The sequence below is a fragment of the Dicentrarchus labrax genome, unplaced genomic scaffold, assembly GCF_905237075.1.
Source record: "Dicentrarchus labrax unplaced genomic scaffold, dlabrax2021, whole genome shotgun sequence".
In the NCBI taxonomy this organism is placed as follows: domain Eukaryota; kingdom Metazoa; phylum Chordata; class Actinopteri; family Moronidae; genus Dicentrarchus; species Dicentrarchus labrax.
In genome coordinates this window covers 1-12,500 of record NW_026136907.1, presented here as the reverse complement: position 1 = coordinate 12,500, position 12,500 = coordinate 1, and the positions used below count along the sequence as shown (strand labels likewise).

At 39.1% G+C, this 12,500-nt stretch overlaps 4 long non-coding RNA genes across 5 annotated transcripts in view; all 4 read left to right on the top strand.

The window, feature by feature from the left end:
• LOC127360644 (uncharacterized) overlaps positions 1 to 1,689 on the top strand; it is a 1,870-nt gene extending 181 nt beyond the window's left edge. The window contains exons 2-5 of the long non-coding RNA XR_007883863.1: positions 390 to 622; positions 708 to 887; positions 1,334 to 1,427; positions 1,638 to 1,689. This is a non-coding gene — a long non-coding RNA (uncharacterized LOC127360644). The remainder of the gene's footprint in view (positions 1 to 389; positions 623 to 707; positions 888 to 1,333; positions 1,428 to 1,637) is intronic.
• LOC127360645 (uncharacterized) lies at positions 1,690 to 2,954 on the top strand. Its single transcript, XR_007883864.1, has 5 exons — positions 1,690 to 1,800; positions 2,171 to 2,286; positions 2,379 to 2,470; positions 2,655 to 2,769; positions 2,853 to 2,954. It is a non-coding gene; the product is annotated as an uncharacterized LOC127360645 (long non-coding RNA).
• A 221-nt stretch (positions 2,955 to 3,175) lies between these two features.
• LOC127360641 (uncharacterized) lies at positions 3,176 to 4,387 on the top strand. The gene is made up of 2 exons (XR_007883862.1): positions 3,176 to 3,679; positions 3,795 to 4,387. It is a non-coding gene; the product is annotated as an uncharacterized LOC127360641 (long non-coding RNA).
• Positions 4,388 to 7,590: 3,203 nt separating this feature from the next.
• On the top strand, positions 7,591 to 11,790 carry LOC127360646 (uncharacterized). Of its 2 annotated transcripts, XR_007883865.1 has the most exons (5): positions 7,591 to 8,053; positions 9,443 to 9,931; positions 10,004 to 10,090; positions 11,332 to 11,375; positions 11,545 to 11,790. It is a non-coding gene; the product is annotated as an uncharacterized LOC127360646 (long non-coding RNA). The 2 variants fall into 2 exon arrangements; XR_007883866.1 differs by lacking the exons at positions 11,332 to 11,375; positions 11,545 to 11,790 and adding an exon at positions 11,102 to 11,128.
• Positions 11,791 to 12,500: the final 710 nt, after the last annotated feature.

Here is a 12,500-nt window from a genome sequence, read left to right as displayed (position 1 = left end):
TTTATGACAACGTTTCTCCCTGTTGATATGCAATTGCCAAGCACCATTCACATTGTTATATATGTTATATCTGTCATATAACAACTAGTTGTGTGCATATGATACAAAAACAACCTTGGGCCCTTTCTAACTACTCCATGTATTTCTTTTACAATTGCAATAGAATGTCTTTTGCAAGATCTGCAACCCTCCCTGAGCTGCTCTGATGAAGAGCTTAGTGATGCATCAGCAGACCAAAGAGCTCCTCTGACTTCTCTGGATTGGAGCATTCACAATGCTCTCTTTTCTGAGAGATGGAGGGAAAAGAGACCATCTCTTCTTAGTAGCATGCTGGCCAAGGAGAGCGTGGCAACAAATGGCTGGTTGTAAATGTAAATATTACCTTGTAGGACGGTATGATCTCAACATGCCTGAGCTGACCTGCGAGGGATGCCCGGCAACTTGGACTGCAGGACTTGATGACCTGATAAAAACTGGATACTGACCTGCCACCCTTCATTTTGTAACAATTTATGAGACAGACCTGTTTTATACGTTTGAAGACATGAAGATGGCATCACCCGGGATGTCTTTTCAGGCATATCTAAGAATGCTTGAGAAGCGGACTGCTCGCTTTGGCCGTGTAAGTATTTCTCTATATGTTTGTGTTTTGAAATGGAAAGGTCTTTGTTTAAAAAATTGTTTTGTGCTTTTTTCTTTTTACATAGACTGGGAAGATCTCATCAGACAGCTTCCAAAAAAGCTTTTTTTGAATGGGCTGCTGTACAATATGAGGTTGACTCCACCTGCAAGGAGGAGAAATTCATCTGTCCTGCCTGTACCCCAGCAATGCTTTCTGTCTCGGTGGATGGAAACCGCAAGCGTTACCGCTTCAAAAGTACTGCAAGGTATACAATAATGTACAGATAGATAGTTAGGTTTTATACAACAAGTAACCTTTCGATGTATGACATGTTAAAAAGATAGTTAAGGTGTTTTGAAGTGGGGTTGTATGAGGTACTTATCCATGGTCAGTCTGTTACCTACAGCAGACAATGGTCACCGCCACCCATCCCCTGCCTCTATTGTGGAGAAGCAGAAAAATGTGTTTTAGCCACATATAAAAGACCCACCTGAAAAAAAACCCAATATCCAGGATTGTAGTTGTGGTTAGATGTAGAAATATGCATTTCTACAGTTGAGACAATGTAGTGCCAAGGAAAAGGGCTGTCTGAACACTGTGTACTGTAGGTAACACACTTACTATGGATAAGTACCTTATACCATCCCACTTCAGAGTACTCAACTATCCTTTTAAACATTGAAGCCTTTTTATTTCTTGTTGTTTTTTTAGATCTCAGGAGCGGGCCATCTTTGACGGTGTCTTCATTGCAAAAGATGACGATGTGACCAGATTTGTGGATCACATCCACAGCAAAAATAAACATGTAATAGCAGACTTCAATTTATATCTCAATATAACATTATAATTCATAGTCTGTCAGTACTCCCATGTATTGTGATATCTACCTGTATACCTAATTGTTCTTAATCTGCTAACACTTATCTGTTCCTTGTCCCCTAAGAGAAATGTATAATTGTTCCCTGTAATGACTGTTGATGGGATTATTTGTCAATTATGATTTTCTACAATGTAGGGCACTGGAAGGAGCAATTGTGGTGGGGAGTGGTCAGCTGCCAGAGAGACCAATCAGTAAGGTGGATGAGGAGGGACTGGAGCTGGCAGTGTGCAGGCATGATGTCTTGCTGGCTGCCCTTAATATGTTTGTACATGCTAAAGCGCATGACTTCAAATGTGAGGTTAGTATAATACAGTACATTTTTATCAAATGACTTGCAATCCTATAAATGATGCATATAAATGTGTAATGTTTAACTATCACTTAACAGATTATTTAACATTTGTATTGTTATTGTTGTTGATGTGAACAGCCCTTAATTGACACATGTACTTTTGTCAAGGATATTATTTTGCACCTGTCTGTGTATGTTTGTTGGTAAGCAAGATTACTCATGAGGTTTACCACTAATGTACACACAACTTGGTGGAAGGGTGACAGTTTGATTTTTGATTAGGTTTTAATTGAAATAAAAGTGACTGTTGGGCATTGCTTGAGGTCTCTGCTGTACTAAATTCCCTTGATGTTTCTGTTTGGGTCCCTCTCTCCAGGTGAAATGGAGTAGCAAACCAAGAAGGTGCTGGTAAAACACTAGGGGAGGAAGTAGAGCAATGTAATGCTTCCCTCTCCAGGATAGCAGTCACCACAAAGCATATGTCAAAAGCAGGTGCTGTATAATTGTACCTCTGTATACAGAATAAAAGACCTTTATATTATTACAAGTGAATCTTTACAGAACTCATCTCTGTGTACTTGCAGGACGCAATGACATGCTGACACTCCTTGCCATAAGATGGAACCAGCAGAAATGTCCAAACCTGGCTACTGCACTTTCCCAGAGATACCATAAGGTAAATAGAAACAATATTATTTTGCTGCAATGGCACAGTGTAGGTCAATGAAACACACATACAGTTTTGTGCACATAGGCTTGTGATACATGATAGTTACAACATTTGCCTGATTTGAGTTGCATTTGTACACTGTATATGTTGTACTGACTTTTAGCTCTTGGTAATAATTTTGTCATTTTAGACATCTAAAGCTCTCAATATCCCGATTGGGGACCTGGAAACCCTGAAAGCCCCGCATCAACTGGGTGAACAAACTGTGGAAGAATTTGTGCAAGAAGTAAAAGAATGGGCCGATGGTAAGAAAGTGAAACATTATCTGACATGGAGAAACATTTGTGTCGTTTGTGAAGTTGACGCTACCTGCAATCAATTTTGTCAGGAGAAATTGACCATCAAGGCACACCACAAGCTTTGTGTAAGAAGATTGAGGCCTTAACAACCAGCATCAACACGAGAGCTCAACTCCTATATTGGAAAAATGGTATGTTAACATTTAAGGCCTTTTCAGATCACAGTCTGAAATGTCTCCAAACTCACTTCATAATTGGCAAATTACACAGAGTGGTATGCATTTCATGTACTGTGCGTATTCTTTAGTGGTGGAAGAAGTATCATATCCTTTACTTAAAAGCATGAAGTCTGTTTACAAAGTAAGAAATACTGATACTACACTGTAAAATTACTCTGATCACAAGTAAAATATTCAGTATAATCAGTAAAGTATCCTTAAAGCACTAAAAGTTGAAGTTGTCCAATAATTGTAGTGAAGTAAAAAGTAAAATACTTTCTTCTGAGATGTAGTGCAGTAGAAGAAGAAAGTAGCATAAAAAGAAAAGTGCCAGTACCTCAAATTTATACTAAAGCACAGTACTTTAGGGAATACACATTTCATCATTAGTATTCTTACATTTAGGTGTTCCAGTGGACATATTTGCATTCTGACCAAGTGTGCATATGTATGACAGAAATGATCTCTGAAGCTACATGCTATATGCAGTGGTCTGAACTTTTCATATTGATGTATTACAGGCTCTGCTGATTTCAGCACAAAGAAAGAAGTCTTCCATAGGGTCATGGGTGTTCGAAGGCTTCAAGAGGAGAAGAAGATCCTTGTGAAAGAAATGAAGCAGCACTGGGAGTCTCCCAAAGCCCATGCCAGGGTCTTGTCCGAGTTGCCTCAGCATCAGAGTGAAGACGCCATGCAAAGTAAATGCGGCCTTGTACTTCATTTTTTTAAATTCGAATGTTTCACAAAGTTATGTTTAAGTTGTGAAAGACGTGTTATTTACCTGGATAGTGACATATTTTATCCCTTCTTAAGGACATCTCACAGAGAAAGCAACAAAGGGTCACACCTGCCTCATCCTTCCAGTGGGAAATGAGAGAGCTGCAGCGGCATACAAGAAAACACTACCTGCATGTGCTGTCATCAGCAGATGACATAATGGACACAATGGACAGTTCAGATGAGTTCGACATTGGCTGTGAAGATTCAGAGTCAGATGCAATGTAAAACAGGAAGATGTGGTGCTCATGATCACAGTGCACCGTGTGCGACACATGGTCACACAGAGCATGTGGCTTTAAAAAGTGACTAACGTATGTGCTCATTGTCAGGATTAAGTTGGAGATGACAGTTGTAGTTTTTGTATTAGGTTGTTGTTATTTCTGCATTTGGTTTTGAAATGTTTCATCACTTATATAAGGTTGGATTTTTCTACTGGGTTGTGGGAAGTTCCTGGTCTTACATCTTTACAACACAAACCACTGTCCTTTACTGTCTTATCTTTGATTCACGTTCAGTTCTGCATCTTTTCAGGGATTTTCTTTCCAGTTGATCTTTACTGTTTGATTAATAATTGTTCTTTAATGTTTAATTAAACAAAGGCACAATGAAGCTACATTTCTGATTGAGTCCTTGGATGTTACTACTGTTAGACTTATTTTATCTGAGCAATTCCCACATGCTTTCAGAGTACATGAATTCAGTATATGGCAAGAGGAGAGATTCAGAGGAAGGACTAGTGATATGGGATTTTCAGCATCAAGTTTTCAATAACATGAACAGTTTTAATGCAATTATATAGTATAACATCCAACTTTACACAGGTTGAATGATTTAGCAAACCACATTTCATAGTGATATACTGTATATCAGATGAACTAGCCAACGTCAAAACGTATGTAACATGTAAAGAAAAGACTCAAAGTAAAAGTATCTCAAATTTGTACTTAATTACAGTACTTGAGTTAAAGCACTTTATTACATTCCACCACTGGTGACACAGAGACATATGCAAAGCACCCGGTAGATTCAAATGACTATAATTAGGACTATGACCAAATAATATATATATATATATATTACCGCTCCCACACAGACACACGGCCATGGGCCTGCAATCTACAACTGCATGACCATAAAGTGGATTTTTTTGGAGGATGTGGTGGCATATTAGAGGTTTTGAGAGTGCTGCCTGTTGAAGAATGCTCTTTATTATTATTTATGTGGTGCATCACTTGACTGTATTCTCCTTTAAATATGTGTTAGTGTTAGGCAACATGGGCCAAGTGAGTGCCCTGCTGTGGGGGTATGGGATGTTGGCATGCCCGTGGCGAGAGGACCATTGTCTCATAATCTGTCTATAGGTAAAATAAGGTCTACACTAGCCCAGATCCCAAATGATGAATGTGATTAGGAAAAAAATCAATACCTTGAAGGTTTTTACCAAACATATAAGCAAAAATCCAAAACCTTGAGTTCATCCAGGCTGGAGTCTCAAATGGTCTCAGAAACTACACCTGAAAGAGGCCGGCACCAAACAGAGGTGAGAATTAAACTTTGTCCTAGAACAAAATTAAAGACATTTTTGGAAAGGCCTCGTCCTGGTGAGTAACATATGTCAGTTTGAAGATTTTAAGTGGCTCCTACTGTGAAATATTGACCTCTGAACCTTGACCTCGGTGCATATTGGAAGGCTTGTCATTCAGCAACAGAAGAGGCTACAGACATGGGACCAACTGTTTCAGAAAGCTCTTGACTTCAGCTATGTGACTATATTCATATAAATATAGTCACCAAGTGGGGGCACTGTCATGTATGATCAAAATGAATTTTCACCAATTTAACAATTGCATATTTACAATCTGATCAAATAAATGTGTTTCCCACCCCTTTAAATCTATCAGCATACTGTTAATTTAATATTTACAACTTCCATTTTTAGGAAATGTACCATTAAAAACAAAAACTACAATTCCCTTGTGCCGCGCCATGCAGCTTGATACAAATAAGCACCATGTTTGTAGTTCTTCTGGTTTGCAAAGTATTGTTAAGAATAGGGTCGTAAAAATATATATTTAATGAATATATCGAACATTAAGTGCAGCCGAATTAGTAATTACACTCCATCTATGTGATTAATGTTAAGAAACAGTAAAGATGTTGGCTTATGTCAGATATACTAACTGTTATTCTATAAATGTGGATTTGGGTTAGCTAGTTCTTCCGGTTTTCAAAGTAGGGTTGTAAAATAGGGTCATAATATCAGACATCTATTGAATATATCAAACATTTAGTGCAGCCGAATCAGTAATTAGATTTCATCTAGATGATTGATATTAAATAAAAGTAAATATGTTTATTTCACATAGTTTTACAGCCGCTTCATATATTTTTTTCTGTTTTCTTTTTTGACTTCTTTTTAAATTTACATATATACATGTTTTTAAATTCTCTTTACTGAAATACTGTTTGTAATGTTTTATGATTGATGATGGGTCTCGTTCGCGGTACTTGGTAACGCGGGTCCTTTAACTGTCCTCGCGCGGGAAACACAGGTTTAATGTTTAGTAGAAGGAAGAAACAGGTAAGAAACACAGTTAATGTTTTGAGTGTGTACCTACAAATGTAAACTATAAAACAATATAGTTTGTATATTTACAGATGCAGCAATATTACTTTTGTGCTACACACAGGTATAACACATTAAAGAGGTTTCAGTGTAACATCAGCATTAATGCATGCTCTGTTATACACAGTATGCTGGTCAACGGGAAATTGGTGATTGTTATCTGTATTTAGAAAGTCCTTGCAGTCAATTAGACCCACCGGCGACAACGGCAGCTCCTACCATTGTTGTAGTTTCAGTGTGTTTTTACTATTTTGAACTCTTTTCTTACTTTCTCACTTTGTTCACGTCGCCTAAATACTTTTTTGGCGTTTTTGAGCACTTTTTATTTTTTGTTTACGCTGGTCTCCATGGCGACGGGGAGTCGTATTGTTTTCACCCGCGACCAGATGATCACCCTGAGGTACCCGAGCATCCTGACCGGAGAGAGAGCCTCCATACCGGAGGAGCTGAGGAGACGGTGAGGCTGCAGAGCGGGTTGAACGGAGGATGAAGAAGAGGAGCTTTAAACCCTTCATCCCTGCAATCATCGAGCAGATACCGGACTCCAACGTCACCATTCCCGGCTTCCAGACGGTTGGAGCCGACAGGGACACCACCGGGACCGGCATGAAGAAAGGAGGGGGACTGTCCGTGCTCATCAACAACAGCTGGTGTAACACCGGGTTCCTCACAGTGGTCTTCATCATCATCATCATCACTGTTTCTATTCCTTACAGTGGTCTTCATCATCATCATCACTGTCTATGTTCCTCACAGTGGTCTTCATCATCATCATCATCACTGTTTCTATTCCTTACAGTGGTCTTCATCATCATCATCACTGTCTATATTCCTTACAGTGGTCTTCATCATCATCATCACTGTCTATGTTCCTCACAGTGGTCTTCATCATCATCATCATCACTGTTTCTATTCCTTACAGTGGTCTTCATCATCATCATCACTGTCTATATTCCTCACAGTGGTCTTCATCATCATCATCACTGTCTATGTTCCTCACAGTGGTCTTCATCATCATCATCACTGTCTATGTTCCTCACAGTGGTCTTCATCATCATCATCACTGTCTATGTTCCTCACAGTGGTCTTCATCATCACTGTCTATGTTCCTCACAGTGGTCTTCATCATCACTGTCTATATTCCTCACAGTGGTCTTCATCATCACTGTCTATATTCCTCACAGTGGTCTTCATCATCACTGTCTATATTCCTCACAGTGGTCTTCATCATCATCATCACTGTCTATATTCCTCACAGTGGTCTTCATCATCATCATCACTGTCTATGTTCCTCACAGTGGTCTTCATCATCATCATCACTGTCTATGTTCCTCACAGTGGTCTTCATCATCACTGTCTATGTTCCTCACAGTGGTCTTCATCATCATCATCACTGTCTATATTTATGATGTCCTATTTATTCTCCTGTGCAGCACTTTGGTTGTTTTTAAAGTGCTCAACAAATAAAGTTGGATTGGAATTGTAACTTAGTTCTTTTCATGTGTCACACTCTTATTTTCTTTTCCATTCATCTTCCTCTCAAAGTCATGACGAAGCCCAAAACAAGAAGCTGTCCCTATTGTGGAGCAAGCATCATGCCAATCAGAAGACCAGCTGCTGTGTTTGCCTCCTGCAAAAAAAGTCATTCAAAGAAAAAGAAAAGGCAGTGAGTATTGACTTTGATGTGTTGTGTGTGCGGATCCATTGTATTCATTAAAGGTTGTTGAACATAATGCCGCCTCTTTATATGAGCCACCCCTAACCTTACATTTAGCTAAAGATTCAAAATGAGTTGGCTCATTATTGACATGTGGGCTTGTGGTCCAAATAGCATTTTTTTCTGATCAATAGCACATTTTTCACCAATGAGGAGAGAGCTAGGCCCGGTTCCAGAACCAAATGACTTCAGGTGCATCTCACATTAGTGGTGGTACCCTAGTAGCTACAGTGCGAGCTGCCAACAGCTATTAAAGTAGAGCAGTGTATGATGATCCAGAGTTGGGTCCCAGATAAACAGATTATGCTGAACACAGACGAATAAAGTTTAACAGCAGTAAGTTAAACAGGGTGTCAGTCATTTTCAGCAACAGGTTGCTTTACGAGTCAGAAGGACACCCACACCCTCAAACTCCAGTCCTCAGAGGAATCGTGGCTAAATACTGTGACCAGTGCAGCGCAAACACATTATATCATTAATTACTAAACTATGTGTCCATGTATGAGGTGGGATACATTAGAATTCCAAATAAAACAGTCTTTGTCCGAAATAATCATATAATCAATCACTTTATATATTATTAGATTAACTATTTATGGGAAAATCATACTTCATTTGTCATTGGCTGCAGATTGGTGGTGAGGTGTGTTCATGTTGTGACTCTCTGAACCATCCAGACATTTCCAGAGACGAAGATTTCTATTTGTTGAGCTGTTGCTATCGTGTTTAACTGATTAGCTCAGTTGTTTCAGAGCTCTGAGACCAGTGATGTGACAAGCTGAGAGAGTATTTATTAATCACCACACCCGCTGACCTTTATTAATCTTCATCCAACTCTTTGCTGATTGAGCTGCTGGTGAGCATGAAGATGCCCACGCAGTCCATGTGCCAGACCACCTTATGCTTGGCATTAATATGCAATTTGAACTGAAAGTGCAAAATATTAAAATGAGGGTGCAATGCATGTGTTTGCAGCTCCGAAGAACTAAACTAAAAAGAAATGGAGGGAGAACTTGTTTCGGCCATGTCTGTCTCCTGAGCTTTATGATATTTCAGACAGAAACTATAATAACAGAGACAGTGAACTCTCTGTTAACAAGTGCTTCATCCCAGCGCTCCACAGAACCCTGTCCACACCTTTCTGTCTGAAAGAATGTTATATGTACACACACCTACAGTTCATTAGAAAACTCTCAGGAAACCCTTGAAAAAGATTATAGACATTAGCAAACACTGGTGCACACATAACACTCAAATAAAGTGAAAACAATGGAACATGTCAGTGTGTAATAATAATGCCATGTTAACATTTTGTGTAATTTATTGTGTACATTTCAGGTTTAGCAAGCTTGCTGCCTTGGGCTACAACCCAATGTTGTTCATCAGGAAGAAGAAGAAGAGGGTGAACACAGTAAATGCTGAAATGATCACCTACATGTGCCCTGGAGGGGACGGGCCTGTAAAAGCCTTTTTAGAAAAGATGAGCAGGGCATATGAGTACATTATTAAAATTAAGGCAAACATCTGTTTTTATGATTTATGCTTTGGGATGTTCTGTCATTGTGAGTAATATTTATATTTATATTATTTCAGATTCTCAAAGGATGCAATTGCCAGAAGCTCCCAGCCCATCTCCAACTCCACAGTCTACCTCCTCTCCCTCCCAACCCTCTTCTCCTCCTCATCCTCCAGACCCTTCCACCTTTCTCCCATCTACTTCTCATCCCCAAATGGACTATGAGGAGGAGACTTACACCCTAACCCTTGTCCCTGTCCGGCCTCCAAGCACCGCCTCAGCATCTCCCTCTCAAAAAACCATGACTGAAAGTGAGTGTTAGCATTAATCACCTTCTGCCATATTTTAAGTAATGTGTCTAAAGTCATCCACCTTTGTCACAGGTGTGTGTGCACAGTGCTCCCGCTCTCCCACACCTACTATCTCCCTGACCAGTGCAACAGGTGAAGGGAAGAAAAAGAGGAAGAGAGGTATTTTTTGTTTTTACAGCCTACTCATCAAATTAAATGTGCAATGCAATTCCTTGATAGCAGCATGATAATATTGTTTGTGTGCATGTAGACACAATGAACCAGACACATGCAAAGAGAGATTGCAAACAGAAGACTTTTCGGAGAACAGTTTTTTTCCTAATCCCTGTTATTATCAATAACAATAAAAAAACATAAAGGATTACTCACTAACTTGTCCTCATCTACATGTAGAAGATAAATTATTCATGAGATAAAACAAAAACTAATGTGGACACATATCAGACAAAAGACACTCCTTCTCTTCCTCTGTGCGTCAGCATTGTACAGCTCAACTCTACTCTATTCACTTTTGGGTCCTCGACTTCCTTTTCCACTGTAGATAGAACTTTGGATGGACCCCTCAATGTAGGCAGAGGTGATTGTCAGAGCAATGAAGTTGGGAAACAAGCTTTACTTTGGTCTTGAGAAGCTGCAGCCTTTCTTTATTGACAGACTCTAAGCTACACTGTACATTTACTGCCACACTGACAACACACTACGCACATAAACAGCTACGCTACTCATAACAGAGGATATGAAGCTATGTTCTGGACAAGTCTGGACTTTGTCAGTTGACCACAGCATGGTGTAGTGGGCTGCCATTTTTGAGTGAATAAAAAAAACTGAACTATTAATGATAGTTTGGCTTTTTAAAAATCTAGACTTTATGCAGGACGTCAACTGTCATGTGACTAATCAGTGGTTGGCAGTAATGTCACACCACCTTTTAGTATCAGCTCAGCTAGCTCGGAACCTTGACCAAGGTGTACCAGGTCCACAATAACAATCAAAGAACAGTGAACAGGTGAGATATCATGATCAAGAAGGTGGTTCAAACCCAGGGTGAAGCTCAGCCATTGCTTCGGTTGTGCTGACCCCTGTGAGTTCTGTATTCACCTGGGGGATGTCAAAGTCTGTTTCTACATTTATTCTCCTTCTTTCTTCTTTTCTTTTTTTGCATAATTTTAGGCTGCTGAAAATGTTTGAAGCAAAAAAATATTTCACTACAATGAAATAAAAGAAACAACTAAAGGAGGTAAGTAACTGACTGAGTGAAATAGCAGTTCATTTAACAGTGGTTGCTGGAATGTTTCTGTGTGTGTGTGTGTGTGTGTGTGTGTTTCTGTGTGTGTGTGTGTGTGTGTGTGTGTGTGTGTGTGTGTGTGTGTGTGTGTGTGTGTGTGTGTGTGTGTGTGCAGGGAAGAGAAGAGGTAAAAGTGAGCTGGCTGCCTTGTTCCTCATGGTAAGAGCTCAGATAAATATATATGTACTTACTTCCACACTGGTTAGTAGCAGGCTTCTGAAAAACTGATCCTAAGTCATTTGTTGTTCTATGATACCTCATTGATATAAACTAATATTGTGGGATATGCAGTGATCTTACACTTGTTTGCATTCATTCTTTTTTTCAGTGGCAAAACTTGGGAAGACACCTGGGAGCCTGCCAGCAACTTTATAGGCTCCATTTAATGTTTTTGTTTGTGTGTCTTTAAGACACCTGTATGTTGAGTGTTGTTCTCTCTCTCTCTCTCTCTCTCTCTCTCTCTCTCTCTCTCTCTCTCTCTCTCTCTCTCTCTCTCTCTCTCTCTCTCTCTCTCTCTCTCTCTCTCTTCCTCTCTCTCTCTCTCTCTCTCTCTCTCTCTCTCTCTCTCTCTCTCTCTCTCTCTCTGCATGAATAAAAATAAAGATTTGTTCATTTGTTTTATTTCAGTTCAGTTTCAGTTTGCCTTTTTCATTACATTTTGAATGTTCCTTTCACACACTCATCCACATCTCCTTTAGTTTTTAATATGCAAGTCATATATACAATGTTATATCATAAGCAATGAAAAAAATATACATAGGGATGTGTAAAAACATCAGTATGTACAGAATCAATGGAGCAGGAGTATATGCAGTCAGTGTTTGAGTGAAGAAGACTGATAAATATGTCCATGAATATTTGTTCATGTATGAACAGTGTTGTTACTGTCTGTGATGTGCCATGTTAATTAAACTTAAGTTATATTCATATTTAACATATTCATATTTCATATTTAATTATATTTAACGGCACTGGCAGTGGCTAAAGTAAACCAATGTGACACACAGACAGGAAATGACTAAAACCGCTCTGTCGTCCAATGGTTTGTATATTTGAATGTTTTTTCAAGAATGATTTTAAGAAGAAATCTACAACAAACGCAGAGGAATAAAAATGAAACGCTTGTGCTTATAAAATCCTGTGATTTGATGAATAAAATATGCATTGATCTATACAGAATATTAGATTATTGTCTGTTTGGGTTTTATAAAACTCTCCGTTTACAGTTTCTAGCTGGTAGAATGTGTCTGTTGTCTGTGGACAAATAAAATATTAGCAGAGGTT